Source organism: Natator depressus, chromosome 1 (genome assembly GCF_965152275.1).
Source record: "Natator depressus isolate rNatDep1 chromosome 1, rNatDep2.hap1, whole genome shotgun sequence".
NCBI lineage: Eukaryota > Metazoa > Chordata > Testudines > Cheloniidae > Natator > Natator depressus.
In genome coordinates this window covers 49,363,502-49,381,958 of record NC_134234.1, presented here as the reverse complement: position 1 = coordinate 49,381,958, position 18,457 = coordinate 49,363,502, and the positions used below count along the sequence as shown (strand labels likewise).

The following is an 18,457-nucleotide window of genomic DNA, read 5'->3' as shown; positions in this document are numbered from 1 at the left end:
TTACCCTTTACTAACAAACATATAGTAAAGTTCTCTGGGGAGGGCATGGTCAGGGGTATGGGGGAATTTAACCTATGCTGTTGGGGGTAAGAAGGAAAGGGGGGAGATGAAGAACCTTCTTCTGGAGGGAAAACCTAAAAGGGACAGAGCATGGTGGAGAGCTAACAGGGAAGGGAACAGAGGAGGAGAGCGAGAGCGAGCATACTGAGGGAGAAGAAACAAAGTAAGGCCCAAAACTCCAAGTCCATATGCACAGGAAGACCTCCATTTACTTCAGTGGAACTCCATGCAGCACAGAGGTCTGCCCCACATGATTTTGCAGGATCAGGGCTGAAAATTAAGGACAGAAAACATAAACAGGAAAAAACCTAAAGAAAAATACTGAAAAGGAAGATACAGTGCAGCAGAAAGAGGATGAAAAAGATAAATCTTTAAAGATTTCATTAAAAATGTATGAAAAAGGACAGAATTGAAGCAAAGCCCCAGGAGCCATGGTGTAGCTTTACAAAAACTTACTTTATTAAAAGTACTTATAGTGGTTTAGTTTATGAAAAGAAGCACTATTTTGCTTCCACTTTTAAAGGCGGCATAACCCTTCAGCTTTCCCCTGTAGGTCTGTCTTCACATGAGTAATGAAACATGGGGGAGGCCTTATTTTTGTCACCCTCTGCTGTTGTATGGCTAGGATGATGAGCCGTGCGCTATGGTTGCATGGGGCACCCACAGTGAAGTGCTTTGTGACACTAACACCAAGGTTAATTTGGCACCTCAGTCACAAAGAGCATATGCTGATTGTGACAGGCTCTCAGGGAGGCAGCTTCCCACATGTGCTGCCCTGATCTTCCCATTGGTGTGTTCAGCAAGAAGGGGCTGGCCCGTTGCAAGTCATCTTGTGTGCCTCTGACAGATTATATTTTTAAGCAAGAAAACAAAACCAGGATGTCTTATGGGCTGCTTTATCTTTAAGGACAGCTTGGAGCTGCAACTGCAAGGTAAGAAGTCTCATGCCTGAACTTTAAAACTGGGAGTGTAATTAGCGTGTCAGCCTTTAAACACTTTAATGTGCAACTTTACATGACATGTATATGATAAACTGTCTGTATAATAACATTTCCCTGACAAACTATTGTGAATCTTCAGCTGATAACAGTTCTTGCTTTGAAAAACTCCACAAAAGGTTAGCTGTGTTTGTTGTGATAATATATGTGTAGTAGGAAGAGGAGGTTTCTTTCAGTGAATGTAACCAGTCTAGATTGAAATGGCTTCGATTATCTATGCCATTTGAAAATGGTTTTATGTGCAGGGCCAGTCCTGCTGAGGGGGGAATCCCATGGGAGTTGTCAGCAAATGTCAGACTGGTTTGTGTGTGTCTTTGTCATGAGCGTCATTTGGTGCTTGCGTGTGTGTGAAGAGGGATTAGTTTAAATCCTGCTGTCACAATTGTGTGGCACTGCATTCACTTAGATGAAAAATCTGTTGGTATCAGGTGTTGGCAAGCTGGCCAATTAATAATGATTGTGGCAAATTAGCTTGAGAGATTATAGCTCATTATGATGCAGATTTACAGAAGTCTTTTTATGACAAAATGATACAGAATGTTTACTAATGTGTGAGAGAATTATCCATGGCAGTTAAAAACAAATTACTGCCCCCTCCCACCCCAAAAAAATCCCTTTCTATTTATTTTTTAAATAAATAGGAATTGTTAAATGTTTTTCCTCAGTAGAGCTTTTGGGGCTGAACACCAGTTCTTAAGGATCCAGTTCTGCAGGACTGGGCAAAAATTCTGAGTCCAAACTTGAGGAGTGTCAGTTTCCTACTTAGAGAATAACTGGCACTGGGGGCAATTTGGTCCTAAAATGTTACTTTATACTTTCTCCTATGTAGTTAAAGCAAATGTGTTGGAGCTTTTTTTGGTTTACTAAGTCCTTGATAAAAGCTGAACGTTACACTATTAAACAAAGTTGTTTTCAATCTTTCCTCAAATAAGTTGCTTTTCCAGCTTCACCCTTCTCTTCTGCCCCTTAACATGTGCATTACACCATCTTTGACTCATCTTTGACTTTGGTCCAAAGTGTTTCCCTCCCATTTATTCGCCACCTTCTGCTGACCACTACAGGATGAACATTTAAACTTTGGCCAAAAGGGAAAAAAAGGAGTGGTTTTCCATTAATCTGAAGTTGGTATTTATGTGAAGACATTCCAGCAGGAGGTGCTGAAGAACAATAAAAGCAACACGTATTTTCCAACCAGAGAAATGCCCCAGTGCTGTGTGCTGCTGTTCTGACATCAAGAGGCACTTTTAATTGGAAGAAGATTCTTATTCTAAAATCCACAAACACCAACATCTACTTAAGGGTAAATATTTAGAATTGTTTTAACCCTGTGTATCACACAAACCACACTACATTTTAATAATGTTAAAATCAAATGTCTTTTCAGCCATTTTCTTTCCCTTTTCTCCACTAGTAAATTAATGTAAACAGCTGTATAAATAATAGAATATATGTTGATATGCTTTAAGTTATATAGCTTTTAAATGTTAATAAAAAAAGTATCCAAATTGAAGGGCTTCTATAATCCTTATGTTACAGAGTGTTTCTTCTTTATATGAGTGCTCAGTTGGGTTCTTTTATTCAATGAATTTGATAGCGTTTTCACTGTCGGCTATTGCTATATACAAACAGTGAACCAGATTCTTGGTTACACAAGTGTAAATAAACAAGAACTCCACTGAAGTCAGTGAAATTATTCTGGATTTGTTTCAGTTTAACTAGGATCAGAATCTGGTCTAATATTTCCAGCTGGTATGTGTGCCAAGCTAGGGTATTTTGACAAAATAAACAAAGCAGTACTGCAATTATAAACATTACAAATAGAAGGGCTGCCAGTTAACTACAGGGTTGGCAGTTGTTTTTCTAGTTAGAGTTTCTTCCAAAAGAAAAGATTAAATTAAACAGCATAGTTAAAATTCTGCACAAGATTGTGTTCTCTCAATTCTTTTCCTGGGAATTTCATTTATTGTTAACAGCACTCTGCAAAATCATATTTAATTCTGGTTTTACATCATGTCCATCACTATTGTATGTGTACTTCACAAATTATAAAATGTGCACATGGTTATATTTCTTTCTCTCTTCCAGTTTGCAGGGACTGACTTTGGGAGGGTTTTTTTCTCTTTATTTTGTTGGTGTTATTATTGTAAGAAAGTTAGAGAGTGAATTCTGGGTTTTTCTCTGTAAGTGCTGAGGTTCATGATTTCCTAGTTCCTTCTGGAAACAATTTCCAGATTCATGGGCCAATCACAAGGAAAGCTCTGTTACCTGCCCACAGAAGTCTCATTCTTGAAGGTGATAATTGCGTTTTTTCAGTGGCCATCCACTCTGCAAGATAATCATGTGAGATATTTGTGCTAGAAAACCCTAACATGATTATTTTGCAGCATGGATGGGATGTCCTAACTGTGACTTTGACTTCTCAGCTTTCTGTGCAGTATGATATCCCAAAGTGCATTGCTCCACAAATTTCAGGGACGGTTTGTGTGCATATCTGGGCATGGAATCCATCCTGTAGGGATATGCTGACTGTGTTTCAGGTGTGGAAGGGAAGTTTATTTTTTCTATTGCTGGTCATAGAAATCACCCCTGCATCCACTTCAACTGAAAAGATTAATTCAAACAAAAATCTTAAGTATCTTTGGGGGTCTTGGACCCTAAACCAAAGACAGCTCAGGTGGGCACTATTCTTCTCCCAATTCAGCTTCACCATTTCATGCAGTCCGGGGACCAGAAATGGAAAGGCAGATGCTGTATCACATAAAGGGGAATATTAGCAAGGGAATGAAGAAACCCAACTTGGAACCACTCCATTTCCTGAAGCCTCATAACTCATCGACACTGCAACCTGCCTATACATAATGACACTGCTTCAGACAGACTCTCAGGAAAGTAACTCTGCCAGGGAGTCTCCACCTGAGAAGGGAATGGCTAAAATGCAACAATCCATATAGGATGGATTAACATATATCAACAGGCACATATACATTCCACAGGGGTGCACTCGTTTAAAAGTATTACATTTAAGCTACGATGCCCTGGATTGGCCTGGAGTCTTCCAGAATCAGCATCGTTCTCCCAGTGACTGTTGAAAGCAATCCAGGAGATTTTAAGAAAATGACATTACGTCATGTTGGGGGGAAAAAATCTCCTGGAATATCTTCAGTCAGAGGTGGCAACCCTTGCCACTTTGTCTGGAGTCTCTAGGGTTATTATGGTTCTCTCAGGCTTTACACGGGGGGGCATGGCCTCGGGAGGAAGGGGAGGGGTGGGTGGGCCATGGCGAAAAGTGGATGCGCCAGACCCATCCACTTTCAAAATGTGGGAGGGCCATGGCCCCCTGGCCTAAACCTACCCAGGGCTGGTGCAACCACTAGGCGAACTAGGCGGTTGCATAGGGCGCCAAGTGGTTGGGGGCGGCCAAAAGCGCGCTCTGCGGAGGCGGTGGAGCGGAAGTGAGCTGGGGCAGGGGGGTGCGGGGAGGGCCGCCTGCAACAAGTAACGGGGGGGCGGCGGCGCACAGAAGAACTGCTCCCCCCCCCAGCTCACCTCTGCTCCGCCTCCTCCCCTGAGCATGCTGCCCCGCTCTGCTTCTCTCCCTCCCAGGCTTGCGCGCCAAACAGCTGTTTGGCGCGCAAGCCTGAGAGGCGGGAGAAGCAGTGGCGTGCTCGGGGAGGAGGCGGAGCAGAGGTGAGCTGGGGCAGGGAGTTGCCGCACAGCTCCCCAGGCCGAGGGAGGGGGTGGTGGGGAGTTGCTGCACGGCTCCCCGGGCCGAGGGGAGGGAGGGAGGGCGCGGTGGGGAGCTGCCACAGGGGGGCGCCTCAGGGCGGAGGGGGGGGCAGGCACAAGGTGGAAGTTTCGCCTAGGGCGCGAAACATCTTTGCACTGGCCCTGGGCCTACCCTATTCCAGCATCAATGCCACAGACTCCCCAAACCCGGGAGCCATCAACTGGGTCTAGCAAATTCACCATCTCCAAGATGAACTCCGGACGTACCTGGAGGAGGCTAAAGAAGCCTACAAATGGTTTGCAGAATGATGATGCCAAGAGCATCCAGTATTTGCTGGGGGCTAGAAGGTCTGGCTCACTGCAAAACAGCTTAGGAAAAATCAGCCTTCCCAGAAGTTAAACCACCAGTTCCTTGGTCCCTTCCAAATATGCAAACTGGTCAGTCCAGTTGTGTTTAAATGCAACTTCCCCAGTCCCTCCACATACATCCAGTATTCCATGTGTCACTCCTCAAGCCCAATATAGAGAGTCCCTTGCCAGATGGGTCTCAACCCCTCTGCCAGTTGGGATTCAGGGACACAAAGAATGTATAGTGCATGAGATCCTTGACTCCTGTTTGTGGCAAGGTTGCCTCCAATACCTCACACTGGGAAGGTAAATCGGAACAATCTGGGGAGCCTGCAACCCATATTCACCCCCCTGAGCTAGTGAAAAAGTTTCACCAGCATCATCCTAACTAACTAGTCCCAGTGGCAGCTCAGAAGGGGGAGTGGTGTAAGGATCAGAGGAAGCAGGTCTAGAACCCGGGGCTGTGAGTACCCTGAATCTCTGACCTGCCCTTGTCACCACTAAGGCAGATAGGTAAAGTGCCATCTCAACAATCCTGGAAGGTCATGACCTACAGGCAGTCCTATCAAAGTACCCAAAGGTCTGCAGCCACCTGATTGGCTTGCTCCTGCTGCATAAGCCAGGAAATGAGCTGGGTTGGCTGTCTGAGAAATCGAGCAGACTTACCATAGCAATCTGCATTTAGCCCTGTTCCTGCCTCACCTCTGCCCTTGCTCCTAGCTCCCACCTTGCTGCCCCTCTGGTTCCTGCCTTTATGCCTTGCTCCTGATCATCAGCTACCATTCCTGGCTCTAACCCTCCAGCTCAGACCTCTGACTTCCACTTGGCTTGACCCTTGGTTCTGGCATTTGGTATTTGACCACAGCTCTGATCCTCACCTTCCATTTCCAGTTCTGATGCTGGCTGTACCCCAGGCTCTGCTGTTTGTTAGCTGACTCTGGTTCGAACCTGGATGCCTGCTCTGCCCACTAGGCCATACCGCCTATGTTCCTAACACTCTCATTGTGTCAATGTACTGGGGAATTATGTGCCTGTTGGAGATGCTGAGAAGTAGGGTTGCCAACTGGCTGTTCTTTGTAGTGCCTCAGCAGTGGCTGGTGAATATGTGCCAGAAGCCTTTTCTTTTTTTCCATTAGACAGTTAAGCACAAGTGAGCTCCCTGCTCTGGAGAGAGATATGGAAGCCCAGTAAGTGGTATCCCCCCCCTTCCACTTTCACAGAGGTCTTCTTGAGTTCAGGATGGTCAGTCAGGCTGCTGGCAGCCTTACTTGGAGTGTTGCATGTGCATTGCATCCACTACCCCCAGACACCCAGCATCCCTCAGACACCCAGCACCCATCAGCACTCCTCATGTATTGATCACCCACAGCCCTTTACAGAGTTCTTGGCACCACCCATAACCTTGAGTCCTACTCAGAGCCTCTTGCACACACCCCAGCCACACTTAACTAATAATTAGCTATAGTCTGCACCAGGACCCATTTTGTTGGGAGCAGGCAGAGAAGAGGTGGGCAGTGGCTGGTTTTCTGCATCTCCAAGGTGGCAACCAAAATGAAGAGTTGGTCTTCAGCATGGTCATGATGATGAGAAGATACCAGTGCACTTTGCAAGTTTTTACTAGTTCTTTCATTTATAGGGTGTGTGGGTGGGGTTTACGGAAAAGCCTGGCAGAACCAGTATTAACACAGGAGGATCCTCCTGTGTGAAAGCGTCCCAGTCCACATTGTTAATTTAATAGCAGAACCAGTTGCTGGGGAAAGTAGAAATCTGCTGATATTCCTGCCCCGCCCCCTCTCCAGCCAGGTCTGCTGCTACCCGTGTATCTGTAGTGTTATGTCAAGACCAAATTTTCCATCATTCCAACAAACAGACGTTTCTAGAGTCCACTATTGCCCTTTGTTACCAACCAGCAGTTTGGACAGAAGCATTATGCCATGCCCTGGACTACCACAAACCACTGACTCCTATTTCTAAAGTAATGTTCAGGTATCACTGGTTTCAAAACACCAAAAACAGAACAAAAGTGAATCAATATATTGAGACATGATGGGGTGTGCACCCCACACAAGGCACATCAGGTTAAATTAGGTGAATTAGCCTGTTAGACTGCACCTGAGGGTGAGCGAGGGGTTGAAAAGCTGATTGATGATGGAACCCAGCTGAGAGGGCACAGGTGAGGCTGGTATAAAGCCTGGAAATTAGCAGTAGAAAGACACTCTATGGGAGAAGGAAGGTGTATTTGGGGGGGTCGTCATGGAGTTAAGTAGTGTGCAGTTATTCCCCAGGAGGAGGGAGTTTAAGCTGGTAAACTGAGACGGGGGGGAGCCAGAAGCTGTAGGAAGGAGTCTAGGGAAATAGCAACAGAGTCTGGGAGAAAACAGATCACAGTTATTAGACATAGGGTCTCTGGACTGGAATTTGGAATACAGGGTGGGTACAGGTTCTCCTACCAGCCACTGGAGAAGTGGCACAGTCTGGGCAGTGAATGGGAAGACTGCCTGAGACAGTTTGTATGGAGAGACTTTGATACCCCAGCAGGGGAGGATGATAGTGACTTAGCTGGAGGGCAAAGTCATGAAGAGAGGAACTCTGAGGTGCAGAGAGAGAATGTGGCAGGGTATGTGACCAAGCAGTAGAATGGGGCATTGGACCTGGACCGAGCTAATCCTCAGGGTGGCCAGAAGGAGGTGCTCTTGCAGTGAGCAGACCTGTGATATGAGACAACTGGACTGCTGGTATTGGGATGTTGTCATTATAGCCAATTAGTGCTATTCAAAGCCCTAGTCTCAGATAGGCCCAGTGATTCACCAACAGCTGAGGTAAGTTTTCATGTGCGTCTCTTGCCAGTAACAGATCACTTGAAAATCATCTGAATCAGGTTAAATGATAGTGTTACAATCCCACCTATCCCAATGTAATTAACATTTCAGGCCAATTTATTTATCTATTATCTTGGTGTAACTCTTAGTCAAAACATTGCAAGAACGTGTAATGTTTTGGTGGTGGTCAACTTTTTCATCTACCTGTCTGTAGACTAACTCCTGGATACTTAGCTGTATGTGAGGCATGCAGTTAACTGGGTAGGCCTTCTGCTCACCCCGCTGACTTGCCTGCCACACAAAGCATGCATGTCACAAATGCTCCCTAATTACAAAATAACCACAGAGATAACTGAAGTGAGTGCCTGCCTGTGTGTGTGTGTGTGTGTGTGTGTGTGTCATTATGCTGGTATCTGGATTCTGTTACAGGAGTGAACTAATAGTTTTCAGGTGTTACCTTGAAATAAACTATTAGAATAGGGTTTTCAACATAATCTGAAACATAAATATGTCTGTCATAAGTGGTGTCCTGAAACAATAGCAATAGGAGTCTCATTTCACGGATTGCAACAAATATGTTGTTTTTAAAAGCATATGGCTTGACTTGCTGAGACAGCACAGTCTGTGAGCAGAAAAAACAAGGGTGAGGGGGATGTCCCAGGCACTAATCTAGTGGTTGGTGTCGGTGAAGCGTAAGAATCACAAGATGCACATACAGAGCCCTCCTTGCAGACAGATGCAAGGAGGAGAGGTGTGCTGCTTTCTGAAGCTGTTGGCAATCTGTGCAAGGGCAGGAGAGAACTCACAAGAAGTTCTTGTGAACTATTTGCAGGAGGTAGTGGATGACAACAACAAGATGCTCAACTGTTGAAGATCGAGGGAGGCTTGGGAATTTAGGAGAGAAGCAAAAGAGCAGCACAGAGGGGAGGAACAGAGCCATAACAAGGCATTTTAGCACCCAGAGCAAGTGAGCACATTTATGTCCACATAGAGGCAATGCCTCTGCACAGCTGGGCGCTCCCTGGGCAGGGCGGGCGGCACAGCTCCGAGCTCCGTCCCTGGCACGCTCTTACCTCTCCCTCAAAGGAGACCGGCACTGGCTGGTGATGCCCCCTGGAGCCAGCCCTTGCTCATGGACCCTGGCTGCCAGCAGCAGAGCCAGGAGTACCAGGGTAGTGGTGAGCAAGCACCTCAGGAAGCATCTTATGGCATCTGGGCTCCAGGGGCAGGGGCATGGCCAGCTAGTGCCGGGCTTCAGAGGAGAGGCAGGAGCACATCAGGGCACAGCTCAGAGCTGTGCCACCTGGCCTCCCTGCAGAGCAGAGGCAGCCTGGCTCCGGGAGCAGGGCAGGGAGGGTTGCCAGGCAGCCAGCCAGCACCCCGACTCCCACAGCATGGAGAGCCAGGGGCCCAAGAGGGGCGGGCAGCTTCCAATCCACTGGCTCCTGGAAGGAAGTGACTGTTCTTCTTCGAGAGGTGTCCCTGTGGGTGCTCCACTCCAGGTCTGGGTGCATCCCTGCACCTTTGCTCGGAGATTTTTACAGCAGTACTCATATCGGTCGTGCACGCACAAAGCCTGGCCCACCCCGCTCTGAGTGTACCTTAATAGTACGCATGCACAACTGGTCTCCTCAGTTCCTTCTCTACCGTCCCTGGCCTGAGACAGAGCTCAGCAGACTCGTTAGAGACTTTCTCTCCCTTTGTTTATATACCTTCCCTGTTAGTTAGTTTGTTACCAGTAGTACTTAGATACCACTTTCCTGTCTTTTTCTCTCTAAAACTAAAATAAAAAAAAAATAAATTTTTCTTTGTTCCTGTCAGCCTCAGCCGCTTCCGATATGCCTGGCTTTAAGCGCTGCTCTAACTGCAGTGATGCCATCCCTCTTTCAGATGGCAATTTAAAATGTATAAAATGTTTGGGGGAGTCCCACATCTGCCAAAAATGTGCCCACTGCAGTAAGCTTAAATCCAGGGCACGTAAGGACAGGGAGCTGAGATTAAAACTGCTCCTCCTTCAGAAATCTTTAGGGTCAGCTTCAAACCCAGGTGCCGACTCTGCTATACGCTGCAATCCCACCCTCCACCGCTGCCTCAAAGAAAGACAAAAAAAAAACTTTAAAAAGTGGCACCCTCACCCACAAAGAGTTCTTCACAAGGCAAGACTTCTCTGGGCAGGTCTACCACCTCCCTCCCAGCGCTTCCCCGCCTGAGCACTTTTGACGTGCTGGGCTCCTCCGGCACCAGGCAAAACCCACCTGCAGCCACGGTGGTAGCACAAAGCTCCGGTGCTGAGGCTTCAGGCTTCCAGTTGCCTGCCTCTCTCATGGCACCGTTCGGCACTGCTTCCATCGCGGTGTCAACCCATGTCAACATGCCTGACATCCCCCCACCCCCCGCAGGCTATTCTTGCTGTCCCGGCACCGTCACCCGCTGAGCTGGCCAGCAGTGAAACAATGCTCAGGACACCGGTGCAGCAGATTCCTCTCGCACAGCCCTCACCTCACAGAGGGGCTCCAGCACTGCAATTTACACAGTCAAGGGACTTGCTGGTGTCACCGATCCTGCAGTCACCCCTACTCAATGCCTACTTCTCTCAAAATGCTCAGTCGGGGTCTGGACAGCCTTCCTCCAGTGATGAGGAAGCTGGACTGTAGGGAGAGTTTTCACCATATCAAATCTCCCATCCTCAGACCCCAATCAATAAAGATCACAGAAAAATTACTTCGTCCTACTCTCAGGAGCCTGCCCCATGGTGTGTAAACCCCTGGATGGCATGACCCAGGCCCTTTCCACCACAGTGGCAATATTGGGCTCCATGGGCATCTTATCCTCAAGACCACAGTCGCTATGCCACCACAGCCAGGCGTGACACCTGCCTGCCACCACCAGCTGATGAATCTTCCACTGATGTAAGGGACCAGGCAGCACCGTCACAACTGCAGGATCAGTCACGACCTGCCTCCAACCCAGTAGACCCAGTTATGCCTGATGAAGCCCTACTTCCTCCTCCCCCGTCATCTTTGGACGACTTCTCAAAATTTCAAGACCTTTTCAAAAGAGTTGCTAGTGAGTTAATTCTTAACTTGGAGGAGGTTCCTGAACAGCAGCATGAGTTAATGGACATCCTGCAGCCCTCCTCTTCTTCTAGGATTGCATTACCTATCAACACAGCCCTTTTGGAACCTGCTAATGCCATCTGGCAGACTTCCGCTGCAAGCCTACTGACCTGTAAGCAAGCGGACTACAAGTACTTCATCCCTTCCAAGGGCTCTGAATTCCTTTTCATCCAGCGCCAAACTCAGTGGTAGTAGACGTAGTGAACCAAAAGACCAAGCTCCAGTTTCCCTGCTCCACCCCATCCAACAAGGACAGTAAGTGATTAGATCTGCTCCGATGTAAAGTATACGCATCTTCTACATTACAATTTTGCATTGCTAATTATACTGCCGTTCTGGCAAAATATGACCGCAAAAATTAAAACAAATTCATGGACTTTATTGATGACATTCCGGAAGAAAAGAAACAACATTTATGGCTCTAGTTTCCAAGGGACAAATCATCTCACGTACCGCTCTTCAAGCAGCTCTCGATGCAGCCAATACAGCAGCAAGATCCATTGCTACAGCAGTTGTCATGCACCGAGGTTCATGGCTCTCCTCCTCTTCCTTTCCTCGAGAGGTCCAGAGTACCATTGAAGATCTTCCCTTCGACAGTGACAAACTCCTTGCCTCCACGACGAACGACGTACTTCACTCAATGAAGGACGCAAGGGCAACTCTTCGGTTCCTAGGAATTCAAACCCTTATGACCAGAAGGCAACAATATAGATCTCAACCTTACCAGCGTCCACGCAACCCTGCACACACCCAGCAACTCCATAGGTCACATGAGCAACAACAGCAATGCCAGAGACCCAGATATCAGCATCACCATCCCAATTCCTTGGCAGCGTCTCAACCCCCTCCGACTAATAAGTAGATCTGAAGCCTTGGTCGAGGGTATGGAAAACAACGTTCCCACTTTAGCTCTTACACTCCAAGTCCCTAATTTTGGACACTGCCTACGACCATTCTCCCATCAATGGCAGAACATTACCACTGACAAGTGGGTTATAGAGGTCGTCACAATTGGGTATTCCATCCCTTTCCTATCCCTACCTCCTACCCACCGACCCGCCACGTTTCTCTTCAGGGACCCCTCTCACGAGCAACTTCTCCTCCAAGAAGTACAATACCTCCTTCAATTGGGAGCAGTGGAACTCGTGCCTGAACAACACAGAGGGAAAGGGTTTTACTCCCATTATTTCTTAACAGAAAAGAAAACTGGGGGATGGCGACCGATCCTCGACCTGAAGTGGCTCAACAAATTTATCAAAAAGCAAAAGTTCAAAATACTTACCTTCACCACCATAATCCCAGCGCTGGAGCAGGGTGATTGGTTTTCAGCCCTCGACCTACAGGACACCTATTTTCATGTGACTATACATTGGCCCACAGACGTCTCCTTCGTTTTACCCTCGGCTCGACGCATTTTCAATACAGCGTGCTACCCTTTGGCCTATACACCACACCCCGAGGTTTTTTCCAAGCTCCTAGCCATAGTCACTGCCCACCTCAGGAGACAAGGGGTCATAATATTTCCTTACCTCGATGATTGTCTCCTCAAAGCCGCAATGCTCAACAAAGCGCTTCGATTCACCCAGCTCACCGTCGCTTGCTTCCTATCCCTCGGCCTACAAATAAACAAAACCAAATCCACATTCTCTCCTACCCAGCACCTGGAGTTCATAGGAGCACACCTTGATTCCCAGATGGGATTAGCATCTCTCCTGCTGGACTGCTTCAACAACATAAAACTACTGGCCACGAAACTTCGCAACAGTCCTCAGGTCACTGCTCGAGACTGTCTGTCTACAACTATTAGGTCACATGGCCTTGTGCACTTTTGTGGTAAAAAAATGCACGACTATACACAAGGTGCTTCCAAGCTTGGTTGGCCATGGTTTACAGACCAAATGTACACACTCTGAACAAGCTTCTATCCGTACCTTTCAGAGTCAAAGACTCTCTCCTGTGGTGGACAGTTCCCTCCAACCTCTACTCTGGAGTCCCCTTTCTCCAGGATGCTCCATCCCTCATAATGACTACCGATGCATCCTTCACAGGGTGGCGTGCATACAGGTCCCACCACACGGTCCAGGGGCTATGGTCATCAACTGAAACCTCCCTACACATAAACGTCCTGGAACTTGGAGCCATACACAACACCTGCTGTCACTTCCTCCCATTGATCCGGAACTAACATGTATGGATAATGATAGATAACGTCACCTGCATGTTCTACAGGCAGGGAGGAGCTCGCTCGCACTCGCTTTGCACAGAAGCTATGAAGCTCTGGAATTGGTGCCTTGTGAACATCATCTGGATATTAGCCACTTATCTTCATGGAGCTATGAATACCACAGTGGATGAATTAAGCAGACACTTTCCCTGGGATCACGAATGGGAGATACATGACACAGTCATCTTCAACATATTCAGCATTTGGGGCTACCCAACCATAGACCTTTTCGTAACTGTAAAAAACACGAAATGTCCCAAATTTTGCTCCAGAGCGGGACTGGGCAAACATTCCCTGGGAGATGTGTTCATGGTCTCATGGGACCAGGACTTACTATATGCATTTTCCCCGATACCAGTTCTCCACAGAATCCTGACAAAGATATGAACAGATCGTGCCATGGTAATTCTGATTACCCCGTCATGACCCAGACAACCGTTGTTTCATTCCTCACCAGAATGTTAATTCACCCACCAATTTTGTTGCCCCTCACACCAAGCCACCTATCGCAGCAACACGGTTGATTTCTTCATCCCAACCTGTCCATGCTTCACCTCAAAGCTTCGTTCCTACATGATTCTCTCAAAACAAACTAGCATGCTCTGAGCAGGTTCAAAGAGTGCTCCTACATAGCAGAACACAATCTATGTGAATCATTTATCTCCGAAAGTGGAAGCGATTCACACAATGGTGCTCAACTAAACAACATCCTCCTACTTCTGCACCTCTTACTCTCCTACTTGACTACCTATTAGATCTTAAGCAATCAGGCCTTTCTTTCAGTTCCATCAAAGTCCACTTCACTGCTATTACAACTTTTCATGACAAGATCAATGATACCTCTGTTTTTTGCTCATCCAACCACCAAGCGTTTTCTCAAAGGGCTCCCTATACCCAGACATTAAACCTCCTACCCCTCCGTGGGACCTTCATTTAAGCATGATAATACTAACTCAACAACCATTCGAGCCCCTAGCCACTTGCTCCCTCTTACACCTCTATGAAAACAGCATTCTTAGTGGCAATCACGTCTGCCAAAGGGGCAGGAGAAATAGCAGCTCTCATGGCAGACCCCCCTTGTACACTATTTTTCAAGGACAAGGTTACCCTCCAACTACACCCAAAGTTTCTTCCAAAGGTGCATTTTCATTCCACATCAATGAGCCAATACACCTACCAACCTTCTTTCCTAAACCACATGCAAACTCTTTTGAATCCACAATGCATATGTTAGATGTACGCAGGGCTTTGTCCTTCTATTTGGATAGAACCAAGCCCTTTCGGAACTCTTCTAGACTCTTTGTCTCCATTGCGGAGCGCTCCAAAGGGTCACCTATTTCTACCCAGAGACTTTCAAACTGGATTTCTGAGTGTATCCAACTGTGCTACCAGATAAAGAAAGCTGCACCTCCTGCCGGAGTCAGAACTCACTCCACTAGATCTGTGGCTACCTCCGTGGCTTTTCTACACAAAGTTCCTCTGGCTGACATCTGTAAAGCGGCCACTTGGTCTTCTGAAAACACACTTGTTAAGCATTATGCCCTTACTCAAGGCCCTCTCTCTGATACACAATTAGGCAGAGCTGTATCATGTACTGCATTCTTACCAAATCCGAAGTCCCTACCTCCTTGAGTACATGATACTCTGCTTTTAAGTCACCTGGAGTGGAGCACCCACAGGGACATCTCCTGAAGAAGAGGAGGTTACTCACCCTGTGCATGATATCACTTAAGTATGATAATACTAACTCAACAACCATTCAAGCCCCTAACCACTTGCTCCCTCTTACACCTCTATGAAAACAGCATTCTTAGTGGCAATCACCTCCGCCAGAGGGGCAGTAACTGACGTTCTTCGAGGTGAGTGTCCCTGTGGGTGCTCCACTACCCACCCTCCTCCCCTCTACTTTGGAGTTGGGGTAGCCTCCGTTGTAGAGAAGGAACTGAGGAGACCGGTTGTGCACGCGTACTATGAAGGTATACCCAGAGATGGGTGGTAGGCTCTGCACATACACGACCGGTACAAGTACTGCTGTAAAAATCTCCGAGCGAAGGTGCAGGGATGCACCAACACCTGGAGTGGAGCACCCACAGGGACACTCATCTCGAAGAATGTCAGTTACTGCACAGGGTGAGTAACCTTCTCTTTTCAAACTGTGGAGTGTCCCTACCCCCGCAACTTGAAAACCTCTGTGCTAAATCGAAATCGGGGGGTGGAATGGACCACATGTGCCGCGCCCCCTCACACACCCCATTTTTCTGCCCTGCAGCTTTGCACCCTGGGTAGCTGCCATGCTTGTCCTGGCATGGTTACGGCCCTGGGGAGGAGAGAGAAACAGAAAAGGGGAAAGAATGATATAGAAGCAGAGTGGCCCTGGAAAAAGAAGCCAGTCCCACGTGTTTGCTACCAAACTGGAGACTTCAAACAACCCTCTCAATCACTGCCCTAGTGAGGCACTCAGTTCCTCTTTCCTCACCAACACTACAGCAGAGTACTTCAAGACAATACTGTCTAATGCTTCGCCTACATGTCAAACTTGTCCTCCCAAGCACCAGTCTACAATAGTGCTACAGAGGAGTACAGTGACGGTACACACACTTGCATAGCTGTGATAGATGACATGATTTTGCTAATGGACTTACCTGATTGTGAGTTGGTCTTGGGCGTGTTCTTGTGATTGGTTGTTAACCTTTAACATTTTTTAAAGACTTTTTGCTCCATCTTTATCAGTAGCTATAGAACTTAAGGCTGTGCAATAACTGCATATAGGTTGTCATGGGATGACGAGGCAAAGTCCAGATGGTTTTATTTCCAGTTATAGGACAGATTTACTTTAATTGATCAAAGGGAATCTAGAAAGCACTTCACACATAGTTTTAGCTCAGATCACTACAGACAATTTGAATTCAAATAGAAATGTATGAATTTATTGAACATAAATAAAAATAGTCCTCTGCACCCTGCCCCCATCTCTTGGTCACTGTTAACAAAATAATGGCATCCCTTACACGGGCTGGCTTGCTTACAACCAGCAACTACTGCATTTCTACCCCCTAGCGAAAGAGTTTCAGGCATGAACTGATCGAATAACTGTTGCTGCACGATGCCAGGATATGCTGTAGCAATTTCCATCCTGTTGGCAGAGGTGGTGGAGCACACAGCATTGACTGATGGGATTTTTATTGAGGTTATTGTCACTTCAGTTAACCACCTCCCTTCTAGTGTCACAGCAAACTCCTCTCCTTCCTCCTCCCCCTTCAATGTGCATGTGCACACATACTTGTCTAGAAAAAGCTTTTGCTGTCTGTACAATATAACATAACACTTACAGAGGCACTTTAGTATCTTTAGAGTCATACAAACGTTAGCCTGTTATTATAGCGATATTGTATTTCCAAGACTTTAATTGTTTAGGATTTAAAATGAATGGTCTCTTAGATATTGGATGTTATATTTTAAATGAGGAGAAAAGCACTGTTGTAGTGATTAATACACAAGACTAGTCAGAAGATCTGGGTTCTCTTCCTGGCTTTCCTACAGCTTTCTTGTGTGGGCCAATGAGTAACTTTTGTGCCTCAGTATCCCTATCTCTAATACAGGAAACACATCTGTCCTACAGGGGTGTTGTGGGTATTAATTCATTCATGTTTCTAAAGAGCTTTGAGCCTTTCAGGTAAGGTACTATAAGCGTGCGTATGTGACAACTGTTTGAAAAATGTCTGAGTGTTTCACAATGGGGAACAGGAGAGAATTCCCCTTGAGTTTGACAACCAGTCTGAAAACTTTTAAAATTCCGGAATTTTAAAAGTTAAGACACACTTTTGCAAAGATCTTCATAATTCTTCCCCGAACATTTCAGTGATCAAAATGTTTTATTAGAAATCTGAAATTTCTCTGTGTATCAAACAGAACATGCACAAAGAAGATTGAAAAAAGCATCGAGAGACAAGTTTTACCCAGATACGGTCCCGCTTATTTTATTTTTAGTTTTAGTTAAAGGCCCAGATCCTGGAGACAATTTTGAGACACTTTATTTTTAAAAGAAAGATTCTAGTCTTTATGGTTGTGGAGAAAAGGTTGAAAATTACTTAAATGCACCCTAAAAGCTCAGCTAACAGAAGGAAAATATAAACACTACCAAAGGTGGGCCTGTAAAAATATATAATTGAGGTAGCCTCTTCCATCCTTAAGCACTGTACATAGGCCACCACTGAAAGGCAACTATTTCTGCAGCGAAACATAGCAACTCTGCACAGTGATTCTTTTTTTAATTTAATTTTATTAAAAGTTACTTAAGGTAGCCCTCTACAGTTTCAACAGAATAATGTCATGAGCAGTGTTAGTTTGGACAGAAGTTAAGTATGTCATGTTTTACAAAGTGCCTTTGAATCTTTAGTGTCCACATGTGATCAGGACCCTAGTATTTTACTCTAAAAAACAGCATCACTGTCAAACAAACACCATATTGGGCTGTTCTTTTTTTTAATCTATATTGTGGTAACACCTAGAGGTCTCAACCAGCATAGGCCCCTGTTGTCTTAGTTACTGTACAACCATATAGTAAATGAGGAGACCCTGCCCTAAAGAACTTAATCTCAGAGACCAAACATAACAGGTGGATGAAACAAACCTGCTGGCAATGGTGGGGGTGGGGAAGAGAGGCTGGGATAACAAGACATTTTAGCATAGACTGTCTGTGGATTGTTCACATGAATAATCTTGCCCACATGATCAGGTTCTAACTGATTGCCATATTTGGGTTCAAGAAGAAATTTTTCCTGGGTGAGGATGGCAGAGATCTTGAGGTTTTTTTGCCTCTCTCCACAGCATGGATAGCTTGCACATTTAAACTAATGTAAATGGTGGAATCGCTAACCTGAAGCCTATAAATGATTTGAGGACTTCAGTAACTCAGCCAGAGGTTATGGGTCTATTACAGGAGTTGGTGGGTGAGGTTCAGTGGCCTGCAATGTGCAGGAGGTCAGACTAGATGATCATGATGGTCCCTTAGGACTTTAAATCTGAGTTTAAATTACACCTTGGTTTAGTGTTAGTTCCAAGGGAAGCATGCCTCTTACAGAATCACCAATACAATTTCCTGCAGCACCTGTTTACTGGAAGTCTCCCATCAATATCCTGTCTTTGTCCCAGTAGTAAGTCCTGCTG

At 46.2% G+C, this 18,457-nt stretch overlaps 1 protein-coding gene across 1 annotated transcript in view; it reads left to right on the top strand.

Moving 5' to 3' along the window:
* The first annotated feature begins 918 nt into the window (after positions 1–918).
* STARD13 (StAR related lipid transfer domain containing 13) overlaps positions 919–18,457 on the top strand; it is a 493,232-nt gene continuing 475,693 nt past the window's right edge. The window contains exon 1 of the mRNA XM_074959491.1: positions 919–992. The gene's annotated coding sequence lies outside the window, so the exon portion shown is untranslated. The remainder of the gene's footprint in view (positions 993–18,457) is intronic.